General features: G+C 39.5%; 1 non-coding gene across 1 annotated transcript; it reads right to left on the bottom strand.

Moving 5' to 3' along the window:
- Nucleotides 1-220: 220 nt before the first annotated feature.
- LOC147950133 (small nucleolar RNA R71) lies at nucleotides 221-327 on the bottom strand. The gene has a single exon (XR_015565126.1). It is a non-coding gene; the product is annotated as a small nucleolar RNA R71 (small nucleolar RNA).
- Nucleotides 328-10328: the final 10001 nt, after the last annotated feature.

Genomic DNA, 10328 nt, shown 5'->3' with positions numbered 1-10328 from the left:
GGAGGATCCACTAGATCACCTTGATGAGTTTGACAGAATATGTGGACTCACTAAGATCAATGGAGTGAGTGAAGATGGATTCAAATTAAGACTCTTCCCATTTTCTCTTGGAGACAAAGCTCACCTTTGGGAGAAGACTCTTCCTACTGGAGCTATCACCACATGGGATGCATGCAAGAAAGCTTTTTTGGCCAAGTTCTTCTCCAATGCAAGGACTGCTAGGCTGAGGAATGATATTTCTGGGTTTGCTCAAAGGAATAATGAGAGCTTTTGTGAAGCTTGGGAGAGGTTTAAAGGATTCCAAACTCAGTGTCCTCACCATGGCTTCAGCAATGAGTCACTTCTAAGCACCTTGTATAGAGGAGTGCTTCCTAAGATAAGAATGCTTCTTGACACAACCTCTAATGGCAATTTCCTCAACAAGAATGTGGAAGAAGGATGGGAACTAGTTGAGAATCTTGCTCAATCTGATGGCAATTATAATGAGGACTATGATAGGACCATAAGGAGCTCCTCAACTGATCAAGAGGACAAGTATAAGAAGGATTTGAAGATGGTCAATGAGAAGCTTGAAAAGATCCTCCTCAGCCAATCCAAGTCCATTCACTTCATTGGTGAAGAGGAAGCTCCAGTTCAAGAGGGGGAGCCTGAATTTGCTGAGTTATGCTACATGGAGAACCAGGGAGGATTCAAAGGCTACAACCAAGGAGGTTTCAAGAACAACAATCTCTCTTATAGGAGCACCAATGTGGCCAACCCTCAAGACCAGGTCTATCCACCTCCTCAACCTCAACAGCAACAAAACTACATCCCCAAGCAACAACACCAAGTGTTCCAGCCCCAATTGTGTCCCCCACCAGGGTTTCAGACTAACCAAGGCCAGGAACAAGACTTAAGAGCAATGATGCAACAGTTGTTGATTGGGCAAACACAAGGCAAGATTGAGACAACAAACAGGATTGCTGAGCTGAACAAGAGGATAGATGATATTTACAATGAACTTCATGACAAGTATGACACACTGACATCCAGGATGGTGACTATGGAGATCAACCAAGCTTCTGCATCAAAGAATGACCATAACAAGGGCACAGCCATTGTACAAAGTACTGAATTTGCCAATGCTATCAATCTTTGCAGTGGGAGAGTCTTACCAACACGGCTAGGAGCACATCCCAACACTGAGGACAGTGGAATTCAAGAAGGGGAGGGTTTCCAACAGGAAGAAACTCAGGATGAACACACCATTGAATTCGACGTACCACTCGACCACTCACTCGACCGAGTAGGTGGTCGAGCACCCGATCGAGCTGATTCTCAAGGGAAAATCAATCCAGTTACCTCCAAAGAAAAGGAAGTCCGGTTCATTCCTCCTCCTTACAAGCCTCCACTACCTTTCCCAGGAAGATTTAAGAAACAGATGGTTGAAAAATACAAGGCATTGTTTAACAAACAAGTTAGAGAGATTGAGCTTAGGATGCCTCTAATAGATGCCTTTGTGATGATTCCTCCTTACCAAAAATTCTTGAAAGATGCTGTGATGGAAAGGATCAAGGAAGTTCAAGGGATGGTGATTCTCAGCCATGAGTGTAGTGCCATAATCCAAAAGCAAGTGAACCCTCAAAAGCTAAGAGATCCTGGTTCCTTTACTCTACCTTGCTCTATAGGGCCCTTAACCTTCAATAGATGCCTTTGTGATTTGGGAGCCTCAGTGAGCCTAATGCCTGTATCAGTTGCTAAGCGCCTAGGGTTTACAAGGTATAAGCCATGCAACATCTCCCTAATCCTAGCTGATAGATCAATAAGATTACCACATGGTGTTTTGGAAGATCTACCAGTTAGAGTTGGAGCAGTGGAAGTCCCAACAGACTTTGTAGTCTTGGAAATGGATGAAGAACCAAAAGATCCTTTGATCTTGGGGAGACCTTTCCTAGCTACAGCAGGAGCAATAATTGATGTGAGACAAGGGAAGATTGATCTCAACTTGGGAGAAGACCTCAAAATGACATTTGACATTGTAGAGGCTATGAAGAAACCAACAATTGGAGGACAAATCTTTTGGGTTGAAGAGTTGGACAACTTGTCAGGAGAATTGATGGAAGAGCTAGCAGAACAAGATCACCTTAGAACTGTTTTGACCAAAAGTGGAGAGGAAGGGTTTATCCATGAAGAGGCTAAGGCCTATGAAGATATATTGGACTCCTGTGAAGAATCACACCATCCAGAGGTCTTTGAGGGGTTACCAGCATTAAGAGAGGAAGTTTGGGCAGTTCAAACAGCAGATACGGATAGCTCGACCACCCACTCGAGCACACACTCGGCCGAGCACCAACACTACTCAACCGAGTGCACTTCCGAATCCCACACAGACGACTGGTCTGAACTGAACGCACCAAAAGTAGAGCTAAAACCTCTCCCTTCTGGGCTAAGGTACGTCTTTTTAGGTGAGAACTCTACTTATCCTGTGATAGTAAATGCTAACTTGAGTAGGAAAGAGCTTGATTTGCTAGTTGTTGAGCTAAGGAAGTTTAGAAAAGCTATTGGTTATACTTTGGATGACATTAAAGGAATTTCACCTAGTCTTTGCATGCATAGAATCCACCTTGAAAATGAATCCTACTCTAGTATTGAACCTCAAAGAAGGCTTAATCCCAACCTAAAGGAAGTAGTCAAAAAGGAGATTCTAAAATTGTTTGGAGATGGTGTGATCTATCCTATCTCTGATAGTACTTGGGTCTCACCAGTCCACTGTGTCCCTAAAAAAGGAGGAATCACTGTAGTAAAGAATGATCATGATGAGTTAATTCCCACTATAACCATAACAGGACATAGAATGTGCATTGACTATAGGAAGCTTAATTCTGCTACTAGGAAAGATCATTTTTCTCTTCCATTTATTGATCAAATGTTGGAAAGATTAGCCAATCATACTCATTACTGTTTCTTGGATGGATATTCTGGATTTTTCCAAATTCCTATTCATCCCAATGATCAAGAGAAGACAACATTCACATGTCCATATGGTACCTTTGCATATAGGAGGATGCCATTTGGATTATGTAATGCTCCAGCTACCTTTCAAAGGTGCATGATGTCAATCTTCTCTGATCTTATTGAGGATGTGGTTGAAGTTTTTATGGATGACTTCTCTGTCTATGGAGATTCCTTTTCTTCTTGTCTTACTAATCTATGCAGAGTTTTAAAGAGATGCGAGGAGACAAATCTAGTCCTAAATTGGGAAAAATGTCACTTCGTGGTTGAAGAAGGGATAGTTCTTGGTCATAAGATTTCAGAGAAAGGTAGTGAGGTTGACAAAGCAAAAATTGAAGTCATGGTTCAACTTCAACCACCAAAAACAGTTAAGGACATAAGAAGCTTTCTTGGTCATGCTGGATTTTATAGAAGGTTCATCAAGGATTTCTCAAAGATAGCTAGGCCATTGACAAGGTTGCTTTGCAAGGAGACTGAGTTCAACTTTGATGAAGATTGTTTGAAGGCTTTCAAGGAGATCAAGGCAGCTCTAATATCAGCCCCAATAGTCCAAGCTCCAAACTGGGATCTTCCATTTGAGATTATGTGTGATGCTTCAGACTTTGCAGTGGGGGCAGTTCTGGGACAGAAAAAAGATAAGAAGCTGCATGTTATTCACTATGCAAGTAGGACCTTGGATGAAACTCAAGGAAGATATTCAACAACAGAGAAAGAGCTTCTAGCAGTGGTCTTTGCCTTTGAAAAATTCAGAAGCTACTTAGTAGGGTCCAAAGTAATTGTGTACACTGATCATGCTGCTTTGAGGCACATCTACTCAAAGAAGGACACAAAACCAAGGTTGCTAAGATGGATTCTGCTTCTCCAAGAGTTTGACATGGAAATAGTTGATAAAAAAGGGATTGAGAATGGAGTAGCTGATCATTTGTCCAAAATGAGGATAGAGGAGGAGATTCCAATTGATGATTCAATGCCTGAGGAGAAGCTGATGCTGATAGGGACAACTCGGCCTCCAACTCGACCGCCCACTCGAGCATGCACTCGATCGAGTATGTTTGGGCACACGATCGAGCAGGATGAGATGGAGGAGTGGATGGCACTTGAAAGTGAAGATTTACCTTGGTATGCTGACATAGTCAATTACAAGGTGTGTGAAGAAGTCCCAGCAGATATGGACCCTTATAAGAAGAAAAAGCTCCTCAAGGACATCAATGGGTACTATTGGGATGAACCTTACTTATACAAAAAGGGATCAGATGGGTTGTTTAGAAGGTGCATAGCAGAAAATGAAGTTGAAGGAGTGCTAGGGCATTGTCATGGTTCCACTTATGGAGGCCATTTTGCAACTTTCAAAACTGCCCAAAAAGTTTGATCAGTTTGAGACACTCACAAGTTCATCACAAAGTGTGATGCTTGCCAAAGAATGGGAAATATCACAAGAAGGAATGAAATGCCCCAAAACCCAATTCTGGAAGTTGAGATATTTGATGTGTGGGGAATTGATTTCATGGGACCTTTTAATCATACTTCAAATGGGAATGTCTACATATTAGTGGCAGTGGACTATGTCTCCAAGTGGGTAGAGGCTATTGCCAGCCCTACTAATGATCACAAAGTGGTGCTTAAACTTTTTAAGACCATAATCTTCCCAAGGTATGGAATTCCAAGAGCTGTGATTAGTGATGGAGGAACACACTTCATTAACAAGATCTTTGAAGGAATGCTAAGGAAGTATGGAGTCAAACACAAGGTGTCTACAGCCTACCATCCCCAAACAAGTGGACAAGTTGAAGTGTCAAACAAACAAATCAAGGCCATTCTATCAAGAATAGTAGGAGCAACAAGAAAGGATTGGTCTAGTAAACTTGATGAAACACTTTGGGCCTATAGAACAGCTTTCAAGACACCTATAGGAAGAACCCCATTCCAACTGGTCTACGGCAAGTCTTGCCATCTCCCAGTTGAAGTTGAGTACAAAGCCCCATGGGCAATCAAACTTTTGAACTTGGATCTTGAGACAGCACAAGCTAAGAGAAACCTTGATCTGCATGAGCTTGAGGAAATCAGATTGGAAGCTTATGAAAACTCCAAAATCTACAAGGAAAGAACTAAAGCCTTCCATGATAAGAAGATTCTCATCAAGGACTTACAGGCTGGAGACCAAGCTTTGCTTTACAATTCAAGACTCAAGTTATTCCCTGGGAAGTTGAAAAGTAGATGGAGAGGCCCTTTTAAGATAAAGGAGATCCTACCATATGGGGCTGTCACACTTCTCAACAAGGATGGTAGTGAGTTCACAGTCAATTGTCAGAGAGTTAAGAAGTATTTAGGAGAAAAGGAAACACCTGAGAAGTTCACAATGCTTCTCCAAGATGCTCCACAAGCCTAAAAAGGATACCAAAGTCAAGCTTAGTGACTTTAAACAAGCTCACTAGGGAGGAAGTCCCTAAGGTATCCATGTACATATTGTTTAAGGTTTTTGGTATTTTGATTTTTGTTTTGGTATTTTCATGATCAGGGAAGCAAGGGAGACCAGATAGAAGAGGAAAAGAAGACTCGTGGTCCAGCTCGACCCCCCCACTCGAGCACGTACTCGACCGAGTCTCGGTCGATCCCCATCGTCCAGCTGCCCCAATCTCCACCTCCAAGTCACCAACAAGACCCCAACTACTCCTATGACAGCATGCAAATGGATGTGGACAACTACTTCCACAATCCCTAAGGTACCACTATCACCTTCCCTTGTAGATATCATTGCATTTGACATTGTGTTTTGTTTTTTTTTTGTTTTTCATCTTAAATCCTCAATCAAATTTCTTTCACACAGGGACTGTGTGATTTAAGTTTGGGGGAGGGTTTGAGATAGCATTTGACATTGTGTTTTGTGATTCTTATTTCAAATTTTTAGCATAATCATGTTAATACTTGCATAGCATCTAAGACATAGAAAAACCCTAAAAATTTGAAAATTTTTGCAAAAATCTTTATAAAAAAAAAGAGTGTTCATGTAGTTTGCACTGCACATTAGGATCTTGTGTAGCATGTTTCATGTAGGATTGTATAGTACTTGCATTAGGGATCTATGATGAGTATTCCCTTGTTAGCTTGTTTATTCACTAGACTAGGATCAATGCCCAAGTTAATAGTACTTTGATGCTAGTTGAGTGGTTAGAATAAGATTGAACCAGGCCTTAAATTCCTACATTGCATTTGGTCTAAATTGAAGCATGTTGAGATTTGAAACCATTTCCTATTTATAAGAACCTAATATTGACTTTCAATTATCAATGTGTGCAATGCTTTAAACTCATGGATACCACATACATATTTGGATCATCTTCTTCCTTTTTACCACTCTTGTTGATCCAAGTAGCTGATTTCCTCATTAAGAATCAGTTCCCCTACCCCTAAACCAAACCTTCTTTCAAGCCATGTTTATTCTTGTGTGTGTGAGGCCTATTTTTGGGATTGAACTTGGTAGAAAGTGTTAGGTTTGAACTGACAAGAGTAAAGCCTTGTGTAGTTCTAGTTTGCATTTTTCAAACTAGATAGGACTAGGTGGTTCACTTGTTGGGTTTGGGACTTGGCTATTATGAAAAGAAAAGAGGAAAAAGAGAAAGAAAAGGTTAGAGTCTTTAGGAGGGGAATGTGTTTAAGAAAATTTAAAGTCTAGTGAAAGAATGGGAAGAATAAGGTTGTTTAAAAATGGTTCTAGTTAAAGAAAAGAAAGAAAGGAAAGAGAAGTCTAGCAAAATGGTTATATTTCTTAAGAATAAGAAGAAAAGAGAACCATAGCAAATAAGTAAGAATCCCCCATTCCACTAGAAAGATCAAATAAGAAACCTCTCCTAAGACTTTAAAACCAAAAGAGAAAAGGGTGAAAAAGAAGAAAAGAAGTTAAAGGGTAGCACTAGGACCAATTGGGTTTAGATTGATAGGATAAACACTTTGGGTACCTTTGGGTAGACAAGGTTTTGTTCTTGTATGTGTCTAAGTGTTCTTACCTTTAGCATTCTTCTAAAGCTCAATTCATTTTTTATGAGAGAACCTTGATATTGATAAGCCCTACTCTAAAAAGAGACCATCATTGTCTCTAAACCTTTTACTGCCAAGCCAAATGAGTTTAAGCATTGCATAGAATTGATTCATGTTCTTGATTAATGAATGTTAAAGGAAATGGTTGATTTGAATGCATGTGGCTGTCTAAGACTCAAATCAGTGAAGGTTGTGATATGCTTGTCTAAAGTCTTTAAGTATAGCTCATTCAACTTGCATCATAGTACTAGTAACTTGGACATTGATTCTAGATAGTCTATTTGCAAGCTTTAGGAGCTGAGATCCCACTTTCAAACCTCACCTACCTTCTTTTGTCTTTGATTACTTGCTTGAGGGCAAGCAAAGACTAAGTTTGGGGGTGTTGATGTTCATATATTTTACCTTGTTTTCCCTTAGTTTATTCACAACTTTTGCATCTTTTGCTATCCATTTAGGCCATTATTGTGTAGCTTTAGGACTAATCATGCATTAGAGTGTAGTTGCATTGCATTTGCATCTTTTCATGCATAAACAGGTGATTTTGGAGCTTAAGGAGCATGGAAGCAATGCTGAGGAGAAGTGAAGCTGTCCTGAGGAGAAAACAAGAGAGTTAAGGCTGTAGAATCAAGGTCCGGAGTCCAACTCGACCGTACCACTCGACCACCACTCCACCGTGTGCTGAGGAGGACTCGACCGAGTGGAGAATGCACGAGAGAAGCCAGCTCGACCAGCCACTCGACCGAGCACTGGTCGAGTTGACCGAGCCGTTGACCACTTTGACTTTTTGTATTTTTAGGGCTTCCACCTCACCTCCTATATAAGGCCCTTGTACTTGCAGCCACAAAAGAGTCCAGCTTTTTAGAGAGTCTAAAACCTAGTTTTTACCTTTTTTAGATATTATTCCTTTTGCACTTTTATTTTTATTTTTAGATCTTGTACTTGTTTGAGAGAGAAAGACTAGATTCTTATATTTTGTTTGTTTCATAACTTTCAAAGTATTAAGATTTCGAGTTTTATTCCTTCATCAATATTGTAGATCTCTGTTTCATCTCTCTAATGATGCAAGTTTCATTATTTTCTGGGTTTTTGACATATTTCACCATGTGTTCTTGTGAGTAGTTTGTTTAGGACCTTGAGGATGGGTTAGGCTGAGTTGATCTTGTGGTTTGTTTGATTTGGTCAAGCTTGATTGTTGTAGATCTCTTCTAGGCTAGATGATCTTAATGCTGATCCTATATCTGAGAGGGTAGGGTTTGATTTCAAGCATCTTAGCATCACACCAATGTCTAAGGAGCATAGATAAGGCTAGATCTAGAGCTTACCATTAGGCTTGCTAAGAGATTAGGAGTCTTGTTTGGTTTGAGATGTATTGCTTAATGCCTGCTTGTGTAGATTCTTTTCTTTGTGAGAACAAGTCTAGAATTGCATAGGTTTGATTGTTTATTGCCATGAGAGTGGATTAAACATGTATTAGAATAGTATGTCTAGAGATCAGCTCAATGTTTGCTTGAGATTTGTTGACCAAGTTAGATAACCACAATGATTAGCTCAGCCCATGAATCCCTCTTCAAGGCCTTCTTTGTTTATTGAAATCCTAGTCTAAATATCATTGCTTGTTTGTTGTTTGATTGGTTTTAGCTTTGCTCTGTTTTTCTTGTGTTGCTCTGTTTTCACGTTTAAGTCTAGCTCGACCAACCACTCGACCTACACTCGGTCGAGTGCTGCTGAGTTCATCCCCAGAACTTGTGTTTTTTTTGATTTGTGATTGTCTTGTTTCATTCCTGTTTCATTTCCATTGCATTCACGTAGTTTCCTGTTCATTACTTGTCTTGCATTAGTTCATTAGCATAGTTTCTATCTTTGTTCTAGTTTCATTATAGCTTCAAGTTGTTTGTTCTGTTTGCATTTAGTATCCTGTTCTAGTTGTTTTTACTTTCTGCATTTCATATCTCATTTTAGGATTGTTAGTGACAAACAATCTTTACAATTGGCTTGACTTAGACTCATATGCACATCTTAATTGTTCACAATCACTCAGATAGGATTGACACCTCTTATACTGCAACTGCATAAGGGGAATTGAAACACCCTGACTTCTATTCATTCCATACATCATCATTCCATACATCATTCATTCATACACCACAAAGAAAGTCAGTTTCAGTATTCTATCATTCTATCATCTTCTAACCGTTCATCTTCTTCCTATCATTTTCTATCTTTCAATATTCTATCTATCATCTTTCTATCTTTCCGTCTTCTTTATTTTCATCTTCTCATCTTTTCATCTTCTATTTCTATTTATTTTATTTTTTAAAAAAAAAAAAAGGCAAAAAAAAAAATAAAACGAGAAAAAAAAAAGAAGGAAGAAAAAAAAAGAAAAAGAAAGAAAAAAAAAAAAAAGAAAAAAGAAAAAAAACAGAGAAGAAAAAAAAAAGGAAAAAAAAAAAGCAAAAAAAAAAAGAAGAAAAATGATCCACAAGTTCAATCACTTATGGGAGAGATGCGACGGTTGATGAGGGTTGAGATGAGTGCAATCTACAAGAGGTTGGATGAAGTTCAAGTGGAGGCACAACAAAGACAACCACAAATGTTGCAGCATAGAAGAAAAAGAGATCAACTTAGAGTATTAAGGGCTGACGATTATTACACTACTCAATCATCAAGAACAAGCCATAGGAGGCCACAACACAGAGATGGCATGGATCAAACTTATGACAACATTGGAGGTAATAAGTTGGAGATTCCTACCTTTCAAGGCAGGAATGACCCAGATGCATACATAGAGTGGGAGAAAAAGATTGAGTCGGTTTTTAGTTGTCAAAACTATTGCGAAATGAAGAAGGTACGAGTTGCAGTCACTGGATTTTGTGATTATGCCATTACTTGGTGGGATCAGTTGGTGATAAGCAGGAGGAGAAATGGAGAACACCCTATTGAGACTTGGGAAGAATTGAAGTCTATTTTGAGGAAACGATATGTTCCCAACCATCACCATCTTGGTTCAAATCATATTCTAAGGAGGCCTTCTAGACCAACTGATGGAGCGTCTACTGTCACACCAAGTTACCAACGAGAAAGGACATCTCTTGTTTTTAAAGAAGAGAAAGCTGCTTTTGTTTCGTTACCATCACCAAAGGAGCACAAGGAGTTGTTGGTTCAGAAAAATCTGTTAGAAATAGCAAAATCACCGAGTGAGCAAACAGAAGCCGAGGAACCAAAGCACAAAGAGATCAGCAAAGATCAGAGTGAGGAAGCCGCGAAGAAAGGCATTATCATCAACAACCTTGATAGTATGGATGATT

The sequence above is a fragment of the Camelina sativa genome, chromosome 1 (assembly GCF_030686135.1).
Source record: "Camelina sativa cultivar CO46 ecotype springtype chromosome 1, ASM3068613v1".
Lineage (NCBI taxonomy): Eukaryota > Viridiplantae > Streptophyta > Magnoliopsida > Brassicales > Brassicaceae > Camelina > Camelina sativa.
This window is presented reverse-complemented; position numbering and strand designations above follow the sequence as displayed.